We start from the raw sequence: 16,726 nt of genomic DNA, 5'->3' as shown, positions 1-16,726 counted from the left end.
CCGAAGCAGCACTTCCACTAGAAGGTCCCAGAGTTCTTGTGCTTCAAGCATTTCAATTTATAAATATTCCGTTGATCTTAACAGTTGTGTGAAATGAGCTGTCATCACTCCGTTTCTGCTTTAGGAATTTTTCCGGTCTTTCGGCGGAAAGTCGGTCTCGTGTGTTTGCATTGGTGGTTCAGTGGTAGAATTCTCGCCTGCCACGCGGGAGGCCCGGGTTCGATTCCCGGCCAATGCAAAGCTGCTCTTTTAACGACTGTACACTCAGCGCTGAACTCCAGCTAATTCAGTCTTATCTCAAGACAGGTACTCCACATTTCCGCTCAACCCCTGGCAAGCGGAGCCCTGAGGCTGGCTCATTACAGTTCCCCTAGCTAAAAACTACACAGAGGCATCTCAGCTTCACACTTCTGACCACCTTCTTGCCCATCCTTGCATCTCTGCACTTTCTCACACATTCCACTGTCTGACATATTGTCTTTGTTGAGCAACAGTCTCGTGTTAGCTTGAGAAGAGCCTCTCACCTGACTCGTGTACCGTACTATGGCTTAAAATCGGACACTTTTCATAGCTTGCTGCTGCTTAAGGTCGACGTTCACGGCATGTGGCTCAGGTGGGGAGATGGGCTCCAAAGAAAGAGGCAGAAAACGGCAAGAGTGGAGCTCACGAATGTGCCGGAATAGCTCAGTTGGGAGAGCGTTAGACTGAAGATCTAAAGGTCCCTGGTTCAAGCCCGGGTTTTGGCAGCACGTGACATGGGTTTTGGAGCTCGTTTCCGCCTGGGCTGCAGTGCACCAGCTGGTTCCATGGTGTAATGGTTAGCACTCTGGGCTTTGAATCCAGCGATCCGAGTTCAAATCTCGGTGGGACCTATCATGGGCTCAGTTTTGCGCCCCATGGCGCACTCTGGCTCAAAAACATTTCTTTTGCACTTTTTGCATGTGATGTAGCCGACATTTTCTGCCACTTGGCCGGTTAGCTCAGCTGGTTAGAGCGTGGTGCTAATCACGCCAAGGTCATGGGTTCGATCCCCGTACGGGCCATGCTTTCTCTTTCTCCCGGTGGTGGGAGTGCTTGGAGATCAGAGGTAAAGAAAATGAAAGTGTCAGACGTGATTATAAGAACACAGATATGCCACATTCACCTGTGTCGTGGTGAGCGAAAGAAATGGAGGACACACGCATTTCTCTTAGCTGACAATTCTGCAGCAATTGGACTGGCAAAGTATACGTTGACATACACAATTTGCTCAAAGAGCGTAGTAGTTCTTGAAGAAAAATCCAACCCGCGTTGTAAAACCGTGCTGCCTTCTGATGCTCTTTACAACTTTCTGATGGAACTAGCTTTTTTCGAGGCATTTATTGATAAAGTCGACGGAGTTGTCAAGTATCCCGAAGCAGCACTTCCACTAGAAGGTCCCAGAGTTCTTGTGCTTCAAGCATTTCAATTTATAAATATTCCGTTGATCTTAACAGTTGTGTGAAATGAGCTGTCATCACTCCGTTTCTGCTTTAGGAATTTTTCCGGTCTTTCGGCGGAAAGCCGGTCTCGTGTGTTTGCATTGGTGGTTCAGTGGTAGAATTCTCGCCTGCCACGCGGGAGGCCCGGGTTCGATTCCCGGCCAATGCAGAGCTGCTCTTTTAACAACTGTACACTCAGCGCTGAACTCCAGCTAATTCAGTCTTATCTCAAGACAGGTACTCCACATTTCCGCTCAACCCCTGGCAAGCGGAGCCCTGAGGCTGGCTCGTTACAGTTCCCCTAGCTAAAAACTACACAGAGGCATCTCAGCTTCACACTTCTGACCACCTTCTTGCCCATCCTTGCATCTCTGCACTTTCTCACACATTCCACTGTCTGACATATTGTCTTTGTTGAGCAACAGTCTCGTGTTAGCTTGAGAAGAGCCTCTCACCTGACTCGTGTACCGTACTATGGCTTAAAATCGGACACTTTTCATAGCTTGCTGCTGCTTAAGGTCGACGTTCACGGCATGTGGCTCAGGTGGGGAGATGGGCTCCAAAGAAAGAGGCAGAAAACGGCAAGAGTGGAGCTCACGAATGTGCCGGAATAGCTCAGTTGGGAGAGCGTTAGACTGAAGATCTAAAGGTCCCTGGTTCAATCCCGGGTTTTGGCAGCACGTGACATGCGTTTTGGAGCTCGTCTCCGCCTGGGCTGCAATGCACCAGCTGGTTCCATGGTGTAATGGTTAGCACTCTGGGCTTTGAATCCAGCGATCCGAGTTCAAATCTCGGTGGGACCTATCATGGGCTCAGTTTTGCGCCCCATGGCGCACTCTGGCTCAAAAACATTTCTTTTGCACTTTTTGCATGTGATGTAGCCGACCTTTTCTGCCGCTTGGCCGGTTTGCTCAGCTGGTTAGAGCGTGGTGCTAATCACGCCAAGGTCATGGGTTCGATCCCCGTACGGGCCATGCTTTCTCTTTCTCCCGGTGGTGGGAGTGCTTGGAGATCAGAGGTAAAGAAAATGAAAGTGTCAGACGTGATTATAAGAACACAGATATGCCACATTCACCTGTGTCGTGGTGAGCGAAAGAAATGGAGGATACACGCATTTCTCTTAGCTGACAATTCTGCAGCAATTGGACTGGCAAAGTATACGTTGACATACACAATTTGCTCAAAGAGCGTAGTAGTTCTTGAAGAAAAATCCAACCCGTGTTGCAAAACCGTGCTGCCTTCTGATGCTCTTTACAACTTTCTGATGGAACTAGCTTATTTCGAGGCATTTATTGGAAAAGTCGACGGAGTTGTCAAGTATCCCGAAGCAGCACTTCCACTAGAAGGTCCCAGAGTTCTTGTGCTTCAAGCATTTCAATTTATAAATATTCCGTTGATCTTAACAGTTGTGTAAAATGAGCTGTCATCACTCCGTTTCTGCTTTAGGAATTTTTCCGGTCTTTCGGCGGAAAGTCGGTCTCGTGTGTTTGCATTGGTGGTTCAGTGGTAGAATTCTCGCCTGCCACGCGGGAGGCCCGGGTTCGATTCCCGGCCAATGCAAAGCTGCTCTTTTAACGACTGTACACTCAGCGCTGAACTCCAGCTAATTCAGTCTTATCTCAAGACAGGTACTCCACATTTCCGCTCAACCCCTGGCAAGCGGAGCCCTGAGGCTGGCTCATTACAGTTCCCCTAGCTAAAAACTACACAGAGGCATCTCAGCTTCACACTTCTGACCACCTTCTTGCCCATCCTTGCATCTCTGCACTTTCTCACACATTCCACTGTCTGACATATTGTCTTTGTTGAGCAACAGTCTCGTGTTAGCTTGAGAAGAGCCTCTCACCTGACTCGTGTACCGTACTATGGCTTAAAATCGGACACTTTTCATAGCTTGCTGCTGCTTAAGGTCGACGTTCACGGCATGTGGCTCAGGTGGGGAGATGGGCTCCAAAGAAAGAGGCAGAAAACGGCAAGAGTGGAGCTCACGAATGTGCCGGAATAGCTCAGTTGGGAGAGCGTTAGACTGAAGATCTAAAGGTCCCTGGTTCAATCCCGGGTTTTGGCAGCACGTGACATGCGTTTTGGAGCTCGTCTCCGCCTGGGCTGCAATGCACCAGCTGGTTCCATGGTGTAATGGTTAGCACTCTGGGCTTTGAATCCAGCGATCCGAGTTCAAATCTCGGTGGGACCTATCATGGGCTCAGTTTTGCGCCCCATGGCGCACTCTGGCTCAAAAACATTTCTTTTGCACTTTTTGCATGTGATGTAGCCGACCTTTTCTGCCGCTTGGCCGGTTTGCTCAGCTGGTTAGAGCGTGGTGCTAATCACGCCAAGGTCATGGGTTCGATCCCCGTACGGGCCATGCTTTCTCTTTCTCCCGGTGGTGGGAGTGCTTGGAGATCAGAGGTAAAGAAAATGAAAGTGTCAGACGTGATTATAAGAACACAGATATGCCACATTCACCTGTGTCGTGGTGAGCGAAAGAAATGGAGGATACACGCATTTCTCTTAGCTGACAATTCTGCAGCAATTGGACTGGCAAAGTATACGTTGACATACACAATTTGCTCAAAGAGCGTAGTAGTTCTTGAAGAAAAATCCAACCCGCGTTGCAAAACCGTGCTGCCTTCTGATGCTCTTTACAACTTTCTGATGGAACTAGCTTTTTTCGAGGCATTTATTGGAAAAGTCGACGGAGTTGTCAAGTATCCCGAAGCAGCACTTCCACTAGAAGGTCCCAGAGTTCTTGTGCTTCAAGCATTTCAATTTATAAATATTCCGTTGATCTTAACAGTTGTGTGAAATGAGCTGTCATCACTCCGTTTCTGCTTTAGGAATTTTTCCGGTCTTTCGGCGGAAAGTCGGTCTCGTGTGTTTGCATTGGTGGTTCAGTGGTAGAATTCTCGCCTGCCACGCGGGAGGCCCGGGTTCGATTCCCGGCCAATGCAAAGCTGCTCTTTTAACGACTGTACACTCAGCGCTGAACTCCAGCTAATTCAGTCTTATCTCAAGACAGGTACTCCACATTTCCGCTCAACCCCTGGCAAGCGGAGCCCTGAGGCTGGCTCATTACAGTTCCCCTAGCTAAAAACTACACAGAGGCATCTCAGCTTCACACTTCTGACCACCTTCTTGCCCATCCTTGCATCTCTGCACTTTCTCACACATTCCACTGTCTGACATATTGTCTTTGTTGAGCAACAGTCTCGTGTTAGCTTGAGAAGAGCCTCTCACCTGACTCGTGTACCGTACTATGGCTTAAAATCGGACACTTTTCATAGCTTGCTGCTGCTTAAGGTCAACGTTCACGGCATGTGGCTCAGGTGGGGAGATGGGCTCCAAAGAAAGAGGCAGAAAACGGCAAGAGTGGAGCTCACGAATGTGCCGGAATAGCTCAGTTGGGAGAGCGTTAGACTGAAGATCTAAAGGTCCCTGGTTCAAGCCCGGGTTTTGGCAGCACGTGACATGGGTTTTGGAGCTCGTTTCCGCCTGGGCTGCAGTGCACCAGCTGGTTCCATGGTGTAATGGTTAGCACTCTGGGCTTTGAATCCAGCGATCCGAGTTCAAATCTCGGTGGGACCTATCATGGGCTCAGTTTTGCGCCCCATGGCGCACTCTGGCTCAAAAACATTTCTTTTGCACTTTTTGCATGTGATGTAGCCGACATTTTCTGCCACTTGGCCGGTTAGCTCAGCTGGTTAGAGCGTGGTGCTAATCACGCCAAGGTCATGGGTTCGATCCCCGTACGGGCCATGCTTTCTCTTTCTCCCGGTGGTGGGAGTGCTTGGAGATCAGAGGTAAAGAAAATGAAAGTGTCAGACGTGATTATAAGAACACAGATATGCCACATTCACCTGTGTCGTGGTGAGCGAAAGAAATGGAGGACACACGCATTTCTCTTAGCTGACAATTCTGCAGCAATTGGACTGGCAAAGTATACGTTGACATACACAATTTGCTCAAAGAGCGTAGTAGTTCTTGAAGAAAAATCCAACCCGCGTTGTAAAACCGTGCTGCCTTCTGATGCTCTTTACAACTTTCTGATGGAACTAGCTTTTTTCGAGGCATTTATTGATAAAGTCGACGGAGTTGTCAAGTATCCCGAAGCAGCACTTCCACTAGAAGGTCCCAGAGTTCTTGTGCTTCAAGCATTTCAATTTATAAATATTCCGTTGATCTTAACAGTTGTGTGAAATGAGCTGTCATCACTCCGTTTCTGCTTTAGGAATTTTTCCGGTCTTTCGGCGGAAAGCCGGTCTCGTGTGTTTGCATTGGTGGTTCAGTGGTAGAATTCTCGCCTGCCACGCGGGAGGCCCGGGTTCGATTCCCGGCCAATGCAGAGCTGCTCTTTTAACAACTGTACACTCAGCGCTGAACTCCAGCTAATTCAGTCTTATCTCAAGACAGGTACTCCACATTTCCGCTCAACCCCTGGCAAGCGGAGCCCTGAGGCTGGCTCGTTACAGTTCCCCTAGCTAAAAACTACACAGAGGCATCTCAGCTTCACACTTCTGACCACCTTCTTGCCCATCCTTGCATCTCTGCACTTTCTCACACATTCCACTGTCTGACATATTGTCTTTGTTGAGCAACAGTCTCGTGTTAGCTTGAGAAGAGCCTCTCACCTGACTCGTGTACCGTACTATGGCTTAAAATCGGACACTTTTCATAGCTTGCTGCTGCTTAAGGTCGACGTTCACGGCATGTGGCTCAGGTGGGGAGATGGGCTCCAAAGAAAGAGGCAGAAAACGGCAAGAGTGGAGCTCACGAATGTGCCGGAATAGCTCAGTTGGGAGAGCGTTAGACTGAAGATCTAAAGGTCCCTGGTTCAATCCCGGGTTTTGGCAGCACGTGACATGCGTTTTGGAGCTCGTCTCCGCCTGGGCTGCAATGCACCAGCTGGTTCCATGGTGTAATGGTTAGCACTCTGGGCTTTGAATCCAGCGATCCGAGTTCAAATCTCGGTGGGACCTATCATGGGCTCAGTTTTGCGCCCCATGGCGCACTCTGGCTCAAAAACATTTCTTTTGCACTTTTTGCATGTGATGTAGCCGACCTTTTCTGCCGCTTGGCCGGTTTGCTCAGCTGGTTAGAGCGTGGTGCTAATCACGCCAAGGTCATGGGTTCGATCCCCGTACGGGCCATGCTTTCTCTTTCTCCCGGTGGTGGGAGTGCTTGGAGATCAGAGGTAAAGAAAATGAAAGTGTCAGACGTGATTATAAGAACACAGATATGCCACATTCACCTGTGTCGTGGTGAGCGAAAGAAATGGAGGATACACGCATTTCTCTTAGCTGACAATTCTGCAGCAATTGGACTGGCAAAGTATACGTTGACATACACAATTTGCTCAAAGAGCGTAGTAGTTCTTGAAGAAAAATCCAACCCGCGTTGTAAAACCGTGCTGCCTTCTGATGCTCTTTACAACTTTCTGATGGAACTAGCTTATTTCGAGGCATTTATTGGAAAAGTCGACGGAGTTGTCAAGTATCCCGAAGCAGCACTTCCACTAGAAGGTCCCAGAGTTCTTGTGCTTCAAGCATTTCAATTTATAAATATTCCGTTGATCTTAACAGTTGTGTGAAATGAGCTGTCATCACTCCGTTTCTGCTTTAGGAATTTTTCCGGTCTTTCGGCGGAAAGTCGGTCTCGTGTGTTTGCATTGGTGGTTCAGTGGTAGAATTCTCGCCTGCCACGCGGGAGGCCCGGGTTCGATTCCCGGCCAATGCAAAGCTGCTCTTTTAACGACTGTACACTCAGCGCTGAACTCCAGCTAATTCAGTCTTATCTCAAGACAGGTACTCCACATTTCCGCTCAACCCCTGGCAAGCGGAGCCCTGAGGCTGGCTCATTACAGTTCCCCTAGCTAAAAACTACACAGAGGCATCTCAGCTTCACACTTCTGACCACCTTCTTGCCCATCCTTGCATCTCTGCACTTTCTCACACATTCCACTGTCTGACATATTGTCTTTGTTGAGCAACAGTCTCGTGTTAGCTTGAGAAGAGCCTCTCACCTGACTCGTGTACCGTACTATGGCTTAAAATCGGACACTTTTCATAGCTTGCTGCTGCTTAAGGTCGACATTCACGGCATGTGGCTCAGGTGGGGAGATGGGCTCCAAAGAAAGAGGCAGAAAACGGCAAGAGTGGAGCTCACGAATGTGCCGGAATAGCTCAGTTGGGAGAGCGTTAGACTGAAGATCTAAAGGTCCCTGGTTCAATCCCGGGTTTTGGCAGCACATGACATGCGTTTTGGAGCTCGTCTCCGCCTGGGCTGCAGTGCACCAGCTGGTTCCATGGTGTAATGGTTAGCACTCTGGGCTTTGAATCCAGCGATCCGAGTTCAAATCTCGGTGGGACCTATCATGGGCTCAGTTTTGCACCCCATGGCGCACTCTGTCTCAAAAACATTTCTTTTGCACTTTTTGCATGTGATGTAGCCGACCTTTTCTGCCGCTTGGCCGGTTAGCTCAGCTGGTTAGAGCGTGGTGCTAATCACGCCAAGGTCATGGGTTCAATCCCCGTACGGGCCATGCTTTCTCTTTCTCCCGGTGGTGGGAGTGCTTGGAGATCAGAGGTAAAGAAAATGAAAGTGTCAGACGTGATTATAAGAACACAGATATGCCACATTCACCTGTGTCGTGGTGAGCGAAAGAAATGGAGGATACACGCATTTCTCTTAGCTGACAATTCTGCAGCAATTGGACTGGCAAAGTATACGTTGACATACACAATTTGCTCAAAGAGCGTAGTAGTTCTTGAAGAAAAATCCAACCCGCGTTGTAAAACCGTGCTGCCTTCTGATGCTCTTCACAACTTTCTGATGGAACTAGCTTTTTTCGAGGCATTTATTGGAAAAGTCGACGGAGTTGTCAAGTATCTCGAAGCAGCACTTCCACTAGAAGGTCCCAGAGTTCTTGTGCTTCAAGCATTTCAATTTATAAATATTCCGTTGATCTTAACAGTTGTGTGAAATGAGCTGTCATCACTCCATTTCTGCTTTAGGAATTTTTCCGGTCTTTCGGCGGAAAGTCGGTCTCGTGTGTTTGCATTGGTGGGTCAGTGGTAGAATTCTCGCCTGCCACGCGGGAGGCCCGGGTTCGATTCCCGGCCAATGCAAAGCTGCTCTTTTAACGACTGTACACTCAGCGCTGAACTCCAGCTAATTCAGTCTTATCTCAAGACAGGTACTCCACATTTCTGCTCAACCCCTGGCAAGCGGAGCCCTGAGGCTGGCTCATTACAGTTCCCCTAGCTAAAAACTACACAGAGGCATCTCAGCTTCACACTTCTGACCACCTTCTTGCCCATCCTTGCATCTCTGCACTTTCTCACACATTCCACTGTCTGACATATTGTCTTTGTTGAGCAACAGTCTCGTGTTAGCTTGAGAAGAGCCTCTCACCTGACTCGTGTACCGTACTATGGCTTAAAATCGGACACTTTTCATAGCTTGCTGCTGCTTAAGGTCGACATTCACGGCATGTGGCTCAGGTGGGGAGATGGGCTCCAAAGAAAGAGGCAGAAAACGGCAAGAGTGGAGCTCACGAATGTGCCGGAATAGCTCAGTTGGGAGAGCGTTAGACTGAAGATCTAAAGGTCCCTGGTTCAATCCCGGGTTTTGGCAGCACGTGACATGCGTTTTGGAGCTCGTCTCCGCCTGGGCTGCAATGCACCAGCTGGTTCCATGGTGTAATGGTTAGCACTCTGGGCTTTGAATCCAGCGATCCGAGTTCAAATCTCGGTGGGACCTATCATGGGCTCAGTTTTGCGCCCCATGGCGCACTCTGGCTCAAAAACATTTCTTTTGCACTTTTTGCATGTGATGTAGCCGACCTTTTCTGCCGCTTGGCCGGTTAGCTCAGCTGGTTAGAGCGTGGTGCTAATCACGCCAAGGTCATGGGTTCGATCCCCGTACGGGTCATGCTTTCTCTTTCTCCCGGTGGTGGGAGTGCTTGGAGATCAGAGGTAAAGAAAATGAAAGTGTCAGACGTGATTATAAGAACACAGATATGCCACATTCACCTGTGTCGTGGTGAGCGAAAGAAATGGAGGATACACGCATTTCTCTTAGCTGACAATTCTGCAGCAATTGGACTGGCAAAGTATACGTTGACATACACAATTTGCTCAAAGAGCGTAGTAGTTCTTGAAGAAAAATCCAACCCGCGTTGTAAAACCGTGCTGCCTTCTGATGCTCTTTACAACTTTCTGATGGAACTAGCTTATTTCGAGGCATTTATTGGAAAAGTCGACGGAGTTGTCAAGTATCCCGAAGCAGCACTTCCACTAGAAGGTCCCAGAGTTCTTGTGCTTCAAGCATTTCAATTTATAAATATTCCGTTGATCTTAACAGTTGTGTGAAATGAGCTGTCATCACTCCGTTTCTGCTTTAGGAATTTTTCCGGTCTTTCGGCGGAAAGTCGGTCTCGTGTGTTTGCATTGGTGGTTCAGTGGTAGAATTCTCGCCTGCCACGCGGGAGGCCCGGGTTCGATTCCCGGCCAATGCAAAGCTGCTCTTTTAACGACTGTACACTCAGCGCTGAACTCCAGCTAATTCAGTCTTATCTCAAGACAGGTACTCCACATTTCTGCTCAACCCCTGGCAAGCGGAGCCCTGAGGCTGGCTCATTACAGTTCCCCTAGCTAAAAACTACACAGAGGCATCTCAGCTTCACACTTCTGACCACCTTCTTGCCCATCCTTGCATCTCTGCACTTTCTCACACATTCCACTGTCTGACATATTGTCTTTGTTGAGCAACAGTCTCGTGTTAGCTTAAGAAGAGCCTCTCACCTGACTCGTGTACCGTACTATGGCTTAATATCGGACACTTTTCATAGCTTGCTGCTGCTTAAGGTCGACATTCACGGCATGTGGCTCAGGTGGGGAGATGGGCTCCAAAGAAAGAGGCAGAAAACGGCAAGAGTGGAGCTCACGAATGTGCCGGAATAGCTCAGTTGGGAGAGCGTTAGACTGAAGATCTAAAGGTCCCTGGTTCAATCCCGGGTTTTGGCAGCACGTGACATGCGTTTTGGAGCTCGTCTCCACCTGGGCTGCAATGCACCAGCTGGTTCCATGGTGTAATGGTTAGCACTCTGGGCTTTGAATCCAGCGATCCGAGTTCAAATCTCGGTGGGACCTATCATGGGCTCAGTTTTGCGCCCCATGGCGCACTCTGGCTCAAAAACATTTCTTTTGCACTTTTTGCATGTGATGTAGCCGACCTTTTCTGCCACTTGGCCGGTTAGCTCAGCTGGTTAGAGCGTGGTGCTAATCATGCCAAGGTCATGGGTTCGATCCCCGTACGGGCCATGCTTTCTCTTTCTCCCGGTGGTGGGAGTGCTTGGAGATCAGAGGTAAAGAAAATGAAAGTGTCAGACGTGATTATAAGAACACAGATATGCCACATTCACCTGTGTCGTGGTGAGCGAAAGAAATGGAGGATACACGCATTTCTCTTAGCTGACAATTCTGCAGCAATTGGACTGGCAAAGTATACGTTGACATACACAATTTGCTCAAAGAGCGTAGTAGTTCTTGAAGAAAAATCCAACCCGCGTTGTAAAACCGTGCTGCCTTCTGATGCTCTTCACAACTTTCTGATGGAACTAGCTTTTTTCGAGGCATTTATTGGAAAAGTCGACGGAGTTGTCAAGTATCCCGAAGCAGCACTTCCACTAGAAGGTCCCAGAGTTCTTGTGCTTCAAGCATTTCAATTTATAAATATTCCGTTGATCTTAACAGTTGTGTGAAATGAGCTGTCATCACTCCGTTTCTGCTTTAGGAATTTTTCCGGTCTTTCGGCGGAAAGTCGGTCTCGTGTGTTTGCATTGGTGGTTCAGTGGTAGAATTCTCGCCTGCCACGCGGGAGGCCCGGGTTCGATTCCCGGCCAATGCAAAGCTGCTCTTTTAACGACTGTACACTCAGCGCTGAACTCCAGCTAATTCAGTCTTATCTCAAGACAGGTACTCCACATTTCCGCTCAACCCCTGGCAAGCGGAGCCCTGAGGCTGGCTCATTACAGTTCCCCTAGCTAAAAACTACACAGAGGCATCTCAGCTTCACACTTCTGACCACCTTCTTGCCCATCCTTGCATCTCTGCACTTTCTCACACATTCCACTGTCTGACATATTGTCTTTGTTGAGCAACAGTCTCGTGTTAGCTTGAGAAGAGCCTCTCACCTGACTCGTGTACCGTACTATGGCTTAAAATCGGACACTTTTCATAGCTTGCTGCTGCTTAAGGTCGACATTCACGGCATGTGGCTCAGGTGGGGAGATGGGCTCCAAAGAAAGAGGCAGAAAACGGCAAGAGTGGAGCTCACGAATGTGCCGGAATAGCTCAGTTGGGAGAGCGTTAGACTGAAGATCTAAAGGTCCCTGGTTCAATCCCGGGTTTTGGCAGCACGTGACATGCGTTTTGGAGCTCGTCTCCGCCTGGGCTGCAATGCACCAGCTGGTTCCATGGTGTAATGGTTAGCACTCTGGGCTTTGAATCCAGCGATCCGAGTTCAAATCTCGGTGGGACCTATCATGGGCTCAGTTTTGCGCCCCATGGCGCACTCTGGCTCAAAAACATTTCTTTTGCACTTTTTGCATGTGATGTAGCCGACCTTTTCTGCCGCTTGGCCGGTTAGCTCAGCTGGTTAGAGCGTGGTGCTAATCACGCCAAAGTCATGGGTTCGATCCCCGTACGGGCCATGCTTTCTCTTTCTCCCGGTGGTGGGAGTGCTTGGAGATCAGAGGTAAAGAAAATGAAAGTGTCAGACGTGATTATAAGAACACAGATATGCCACATTCACCTGTGTCGTGGTGAGCGAAAGAAATGGAGGATACACGCATTTCTCTTAGCTGACAATTCTGCAGCAATTGGACTGGCAAAGTATACGTTGACATACACAATTTGCTCAAAGAGCGTAGTAGTTCTTGAAGAAAAATCCAACCCGCGTTGTAAAACCGTGCTGCCTTCTGATGCTCTTCACAACTTTCTGATGGAACTAGCTTTTTTCGAGGCATTTATTGGAAAAGTCGACGGAGTTGTCAAGTATCCCGAAGCAGCACTTCCACTAGAAGGTCCCAGAGTTCTTGTGCTTCAAGCATTTCAATTTATAAATATTCCGTTGATCTTAACAGTTGTGTGAAATGAGCTGTCATCACTCCGTTTCTGCTTTAGGAATTTTTCCGGTCTTTCGGCGGAAAGTCGGTCTCGTGTGTTTGCATTGGTGGTTCAGTGGTAGAATTCTCGCCTGCCACGCGGGAGGCCCGGGTTCGATTCCCGGCCAATGCAAAGCTGCTCTTTTAACGACTGTACACTCAGCGCTGAACTCCAGCTAATTCAGTCTTATCTCAAGACAGGTACTCCACATTTCCGCTCAACCCCTGGCAAGCGGAGCCCTGAGGCTGGCTCATTACAGTTCCCCTAGCTAAAAACTACACAGAGGCATCTCAGCTTCACACTTCTGACCACCTTCTTGCCCATCCTTGCATCTCTGCACTTTCTCACACATTCCACTGTCTGACATATTGTCTTTGTTGAGCAACAGTCTCGTGTTAGCTTGAGAAGAGCCTCTCACCTGACTCGTGTACCGTACTATGGCTTAAAATCGGACACTTTTCATAGCTTGCTGCTGCTTAAGGTCGACATTCACGGCATGTGGCTCAGGTGGGGAGATGGGCTCCAAAGAAAGAGGCAGAAAACGGCAAGAGTGGAGCTCACGAATGTGCCGGAATAGCTCAGTTGGGAGAGCGTTAGACTGAAGATCTAAAGGTCCCTGGTTCAATCCCGGGTTTTGGCAGCACGTGACATGCGTTTTGGAGCTCGTCTCCGCCTGGGCTGCAATGCACCAGCTGGTTCCATGGTGTAATGGTTAGCACTCTGGGCTTTGAATCCAGCGATCCGAGTTCAAATCTCGGTGGGACCTATCATGGGCTCAGTTTTGCGCCCCATGGCGCACTCTGGCTCAAAAACATTTCTTTTGCACTTTTTGCATGTGATGTAGCCGACCTTTTCTGCCGCTTGGCCGGTTAGCTCAGCTGGTTAGAGCGTGGTGCTAATCACGCCAAGGTCATGGGTTCGATCCCCGTACGGGTCATGCTTTCTCTTTCTCCCGGTGGTGGGAGTGCTTGGAGATCAGAGGTAAAGAAAATGAAAGTGTCAGACGTGATTATAAGAACACAGATATGCCACATTCACCTGTGTCGTGGTGAGCGAAAGAAATGGAGGATACACGCATTTCTCTTAGCTGACAATTCTGCAGCAATTGGACTGGCAAAGTATACGTTGACATACACAATTTGCTCAAAGAGCGTAGTAGTTCTTGAAGAAAAATCCAACCCGCGTTGTAAAACCGTGCTGCCTTCTGATGCTCTTTACAACTTTCTGATGGAACTAGCTTTTTTCGAGGCATTTATTGGAAAAGTCGACGGAGTTGTCAAGTATCCCGAAGCAGCACTTCCACTAGAAGGTCCCAGAGTTCTTGTGCTTCAAGCATTTCAATTTATAAATATTCCGTTGATCTTAACAGTTGTGTGAAATGAGCTGTCATCACTCCGTTTCTGCTTTAGGAATTTTTCCGGTCTTTCGGCGGAAAGTCGGTCTCGTGTGTTTGCATTGGTGGTTCAGTGGTAGAATTCTCGCCTGCCACGCGGGAGGCCCGGGTTCGATTCCCGGCCAATGCAAAGCTGCTCTTTTAACGACTGTACACTCAGCGCTGAACTCCAGCTAATTCAGTCTTATCTCAAGACAGGTACTCCACATTTCTGCTCAACCCCTGGCAAGCGGAGCCCTGAGGCTGGCTCATTACAGTTCCCCTAGCTAAAAACTACACAGAGGCATCTCAGCTTCACACTTCTGACCACCTTCTTGCCCATCCTTGCATCTCTGCACTTTCTCACACATTCCACTGTCTGACATATTGTCTTTGTTGAGCAACAGTCTCGCGTTAGCTTGAGAAGAGCCTCTCACCTGACTCGTGTACCGTACTATGGCTTAAAATCAGACACTTTTCATAGCTTGCTGCTGCTTAAGGTCGACATTCACGGCATGTGGCTCAGGTGGGGAGATGGGCTCCAAAGAAAGAGGCAGAAAACGGCAAGAGTGGAGCTCACGAATGTGCCGGAATAGCTCAGTTGGGAGAGCGTTAGACTGAAGATCTAAAGGTCCCTGGTTCAATCCCGGGTTTTGGCAGCACGTGACATGCGTTTTGGAGCTCGTCTCCGCCTGGGCTGCAATGCACCAGCTGGTTCCATGGTGTAATGGTTAGCACTCTGGGCTTTGAATCCAGCGATCCGAGTTCAAATCTCGGTGGGACCTATCATGGGCTCAGTTTTGCGCCCCATGGCGCACTCTGGCTCAAAAACATTTCTTTTGCACTTTTTGCATGTGATGTAGCCGACCTTTTCTGCCGCTTGGCCGGTTAGCTCAGCTGGTTAGAGCGTGGTGCTAATCACGCCAAGGTCATGGGTTCGATCCCCGTACGGGTCATTCTTTCTCCCGGTGGTGGGAGTGCTTGGAGATCAGAGGTAAAGAAAATGAAAGTGTCAGACGTGATTATAAGAACACAGATATGCCACATTCACCTGTGTCGTGGTGAGCGAAAGAAATGGAGGATACACGCATTTCTCTTAGCTGACAATTCTGCAGCAATTGGACTGGCAAAGTATACGTTGACATACACAATTTGCTCAAAGAGCGTAGTAGTTCTTGAAGAAAAATCCAACCCGCGTTGTAAAACCGTGCTGCCTTCTGATGCTCTTTACAACTTTCTGATGGAACTAGCTTTTTTCGAGGCATTTATTGGAAAAGTCGACGGAGTTGTCAAGTATCCCGAAGCAGCACTTCCACTAGAAGGTCCCAGAGTTCTTGTGCTTCAAGCATTTCAATTTATAAATATTCCGTTGATCTTAACAGTTGTGTGAAATGAGCTGTCATCACTCCGTTTCTGCTTTAGGAATTTTTCCGGTCTTTCGGCGGAAAGTCGGTCTCGTGTGTTTGCATTGGTGGTTCAGTGGTAGAATTCTCGCCTGCCACGCGGGAGGCCCGGGTTCGATTCCCGGCCAATGCAAAGCTGCTCTTTTAACGACTGTACACTCAGCGCTGAACTCCAGCTAATTCAGTCTTATCTCAAGACAGGTACTCCACATTTCTGCTCAACCCCTGGCAAGCGGAGCCCTGAGGCTGGCTCATTACAGTTCCCCTAGCTAAAAACTACACAGAGGCATCTCAGCTTCACACTTCTGACCACCTTCTTGCCCATCCTTGCATCTCTGCACTTTCTCACACATTCCACTGTCTGACATATTGTCTTTGTTGAGCAACAGTCTCGTGTTAGCTTAAGAAGAGCCTCTCACCTGACTCGTGTACCGTACTATGGCTTAATATCGGACACTTTTCATAGCTTGCTGCTGCTTAAGGTCGACATTCACGGCATGTGGCTCAGGTGGGGAGATGGGCTCCAAAGAAAGAGGCAGAAAACGGCAAGAGTGGAGCTCACGAATGTGCCGGAATAGCTCAGTTGGGAGAGCGTTAGACTGAAGATCTAAAGGTCCCTGGTTCAATCCCGGGTTTTGGCAGCACGTGACATGCGTTTTGGAGCTCGTCTCCACCTGGGCTGCAATGCACCAGCTGGTTCCATGGTGTAATGGTTAGCACTCTGGGCTTTGAATCCAGCGATCCGAGTTCAAATCTCGGTGGGACCTATCATGGGCTCAGTTTTGCGCCCCATGGCGCACTCTGGCTCAAAAACATTTCTTTTGCACTTTTTGCATGTGATGTAGCCGACCTTTTCTGCCACTTGGCCGGTTAGCTCAGCTGGTTAGAGCGTGGTGCTAATCATGCCAAGGTCATGGGTTCGATCCCCGTACGGGCCATGCTTTCTCTTTCTCCCGGTGGTGGGAGTGCTTGGAGATCAGAGGTAAAGAAAATGAAAGTGTCAGACGTGATTATAAGAACACAGATATGCCACATTCACCTGTGTCGTGGTGAGCGAAAGAAATGGAGGATACACGCATTTCTCTTAGCTGACAATTCTGCAGCAATTGGACTGGCAAAGTATACGTTGACATACACAATTTGCTCAAAGAGCGTAGTAGTTCTTGAAGAAAAATCCAACCCGCGTTGTAAAACCGTGCTGCCTTCTGATGCTCTTTACAACTTTCTGATGGAACTAGCTTTTTTCGAGGCATTTATTGGAAAAGTCGACGGAGTTGTCAAGTATCCCGAAGCAGCACTTCCACTAGAAGGTCCCAGAGTTCTTGT

General features: G+C 48.8%; 23 non-coding genes across 23 annotated transcripts; all 23 read left to right on the top strand.

Annotated features, from left to right (window-relative positions):
• Positions 1 to 167: 167 nt before the first annotated feature.
• On the top strand, positions 168 to 238 carry trnag-gcc (transfer RNA glycine (anticodon GCC)). The gene has a single exon. It is a non-coding gene; the product is annotated as a tRNA-Gly (tRNA).
• Positions 239 to 800: 562 nt separating this feature from the next.
• Positions 801 to 872, top strand: trnaq-uug (transfer RNA glutamine (anticodon UUG)). The gene has a single exon. It is a non-coding gene; the product is annotated as a tRNA-Gln (tRNA).
• Positions 873 to 1,558: 686 nt separating this feature from the next.
• trnag-gcc (transfer RNA glycine (anticodon GCC)) lies at positions 1,559 to 1,629 on the top strand. Its single transcript has one exon. It is a non-coding gene; the product is annotated as a tRNA-Gly (tRNA).
• Positions 1,630 to 2,191: 562 nt separating this feature from the next.
• trnaq-uug (transfer RNA glutamine (anticodon UUG)) lies at positions 2,192 to 2,263 on the top strand. Its single transcript has one exon. It is a non-coding gene; the product is annotated as a tRNA-Gln (tRNA).
• Positions 2,264 to 2,949: 686 nt separating this feature from the next.
• trnag-gcc (transfer RNA glycine (anticodon GCC)) lies at positions 2,950 to 3,020 on the top strand. Its single transcript has one exon. It is a non-coding gene; the product is annotated as a tRNA-Gly (tRNA).
• A 562-nt stretch (positions 3,021 to 3,582) lies between these two features.
• trnaq-uug (transfer RNA glutamine (anticodon UUG)) lies at positions 3,583 to 3,654 on the top strand. Its single transcript has one exon. It is a non-coding gene; the product is annotated as a tRNA-Gln (tRNA).
• A 686-nt stretch (positions 3,655 to 4,340) lies between these two features.
• trnag-gcc (transfer RNA glycine (anticodon GCC)) lies at positions 4,341 to 4,411 on the top strand. The gene has a single exon. It is a non-coding gene; the product is annotated as a tRNA-Gly (tRNA).
• Positions 4,412 to 4,973: 562 nt separating this feature from the next.
• Positions 4,974 to 5,045, top strand: trnaq-uug (transfer RNA glutamine (anticodon UUG)). Its single transcript has one exon. It is a non-coding gene; the product is annotated as a tRNA-Gln (tRNA).
• Positions 5,046 to 5,731: 686 nt separating this feature from the next.
• On the top strand, positions 5,732 to 5,802 carry trnag-gcc (transfer RNA glycine (anticodon GCC)). The gene has a single exon. It is a non-coding gene; the product is annotated as a tRNA-Gly (tRNA).
• Positions 5,803 to 6,364: 562 nt separating this feature from the next.
• trnaq-uug (transfer RNA glutamine (anticodon UUG)) lies at positions 6,365 to 6,436 on the top strand. The gene has a single exon. It is a non-coding gene; the product is annotated as a tRNA-Gln (tRNA).
• A 686-nt stretch (positions 6,437 to 7,122) lies between these two features.
• On the top strand, positions 7,123 to 7,193 carry trnag-gcc (transfer RNA glycine (anticodon GCC)). The gene has a single exon. It is a non-coding gene; the product is annotated as a tRNA-Gly (tRNA).
• Positions 7,194 to 7,755: 562 nt separating this feature from the next.
• trnaq-uug (transfer RNA glutamine (anticodon UUG)) lies at positions 7,756 to 7,827 on the top strand. The gene has a single exon. It is a non-coding gene; the product is annotated as a tRNA-Gln (tRNA).
• A 1,319-nt stretch (positions 7,828 to 9,146) lies between these two features.
• trnaq-uug (transfer RNA glutamine (anticodon UUG)) lies at positions 9,147 to 9,218 on the top strand. The gene has a single exon. It is a non-coding gene; the product is annotated as a tRNA-Gln (tRNA).
• Positions 9,219 to 9,904: 686 nt separating this feature from the next.
• On the top strand, positions 9,905 to 9,975 carry trnag-gcc (transfer RNA glycine (anticodon GCC)). The gene has a single exon. It is a non-coding gene; the product is annotated as a tRNA-Gly (tRNA).
• Positions 9,976 to 10,537: 562 nt separating this feature from the next.
• On the top strand, positions 10,538 to 10,609 carry trnaq-uug (transfer RNA glutamine (anticodon UUG)). Its single transcript has one exon. It is a non-coding gene; the product is annotated as a tRNA-Gln (tRNA).
• Positions 10,610 to 11,295: 686 nt separating this feature from the next.
• trnag-gcc (transfer RNA glycine (anticodon GCC)) lies at positions 11,296 to 11,366 on the top strand. The gene has a single exon. It is a non-coding gene; the product is annotated as a tRNA-Gly (tRNA).
• A 562-nt stretch (positions 11,367 to 11,928) lies between these two features.
• On the top strand, positions 11,929 to 12,000 carry trnaq-uug (transfer RNA glutamine (anticodon UUG)). Its single transcript has one exon. It is a non-coding gene; the product is annotated as a tRNA-Gln (tRNA).
• A 686-nt stretch (positions 12,001 to 12,686) lies between these two features.
• trnag-gcc (transfer RNA glycine (anticodon GCC)) lies at positions 12,687 to 12,757 on the top strand. The gene has a single exon. It is a non-coding gene; the product is annotated as a tRNA-Gly (tRNA).
• A 562-nt stretch (positions 12,758 to 13,319) lies between these two features.
• On the top strand, positions 13,320 to 13,391 carry trnaq-uug (transfer RNA glutamine (anticodon UUG)). Its single transcript has one exon. It is a non-coding gene; the product is annotated as a tRNA-Gln (tRNA).
• A 686-nt stretch (positions 13,392 to 14,077) lies between these two features.
• On the top strand, positions 14,078 to 14,148 carry trnag-gcc (transfer RNA glycine (anticodon GCC)). The gene has a single exon. It is a non-coding gene; the product is annotated as a tRNA-Gly (tRNA).
• A 562-nt stretch (positions 14,149 to 14,710) lies between these two features.
• On the top strand, positions 14,711 to 14,782 carry trnaq-uug (transfer RNA glutamine (anticodon UUG)). Its single transcript has one exon. It is a non-coding gene; the product is annotated as a tRNA-Gln (tRNA).
• A 680-nt stretch (positions 14,783 to 15,462) lies between these two features.
• On the top strand, positions 15,463 to 15,533 carry trnag-gcc (transfer RNA glycine (anticodon GCC)). The gene has a single exon. It is a non-coding gene; the product is annotated as a tRNA-Gly (tRNA).
• Positions 15,534 to 16,095: 562 nt separating this feature from the next.
• Positions 16,096 to 16,167, top strand: trnaq-uug (transfer RNA glutamine (anticodon UUG)). Its single transcript has one exon. It is a non-coding gene; the product is annotated as a tRNA-Gln (tRNA).
• Positions 16,168 to 16,726: the final 559 nt, after the last annotated feature.

The sequence above is a fragment of the Brienomyrus brachyistius genome, unplaced genomic scaffold (assembly GCF_023856365.1).
Source record: "Brienomyrus brachyistius isolate T26 unplaced genomic scaffold, BBRACH_0.4 scaffold32, whole genome shotgun sequence".
In the NCBI taxonomy this organism is placed as follows: domain Eukaryota; kingdom Metazoa; phylum Chordata; class Actinopteri; order Osteoglossiformes; family Mormyridae; genus Brienomyrus; species Brienomyrus brachyistius.
Note: the sequence above shows the minus strand (reverse complement) of the source record. Positions and strands in the feature narration are given on the sequence as shown.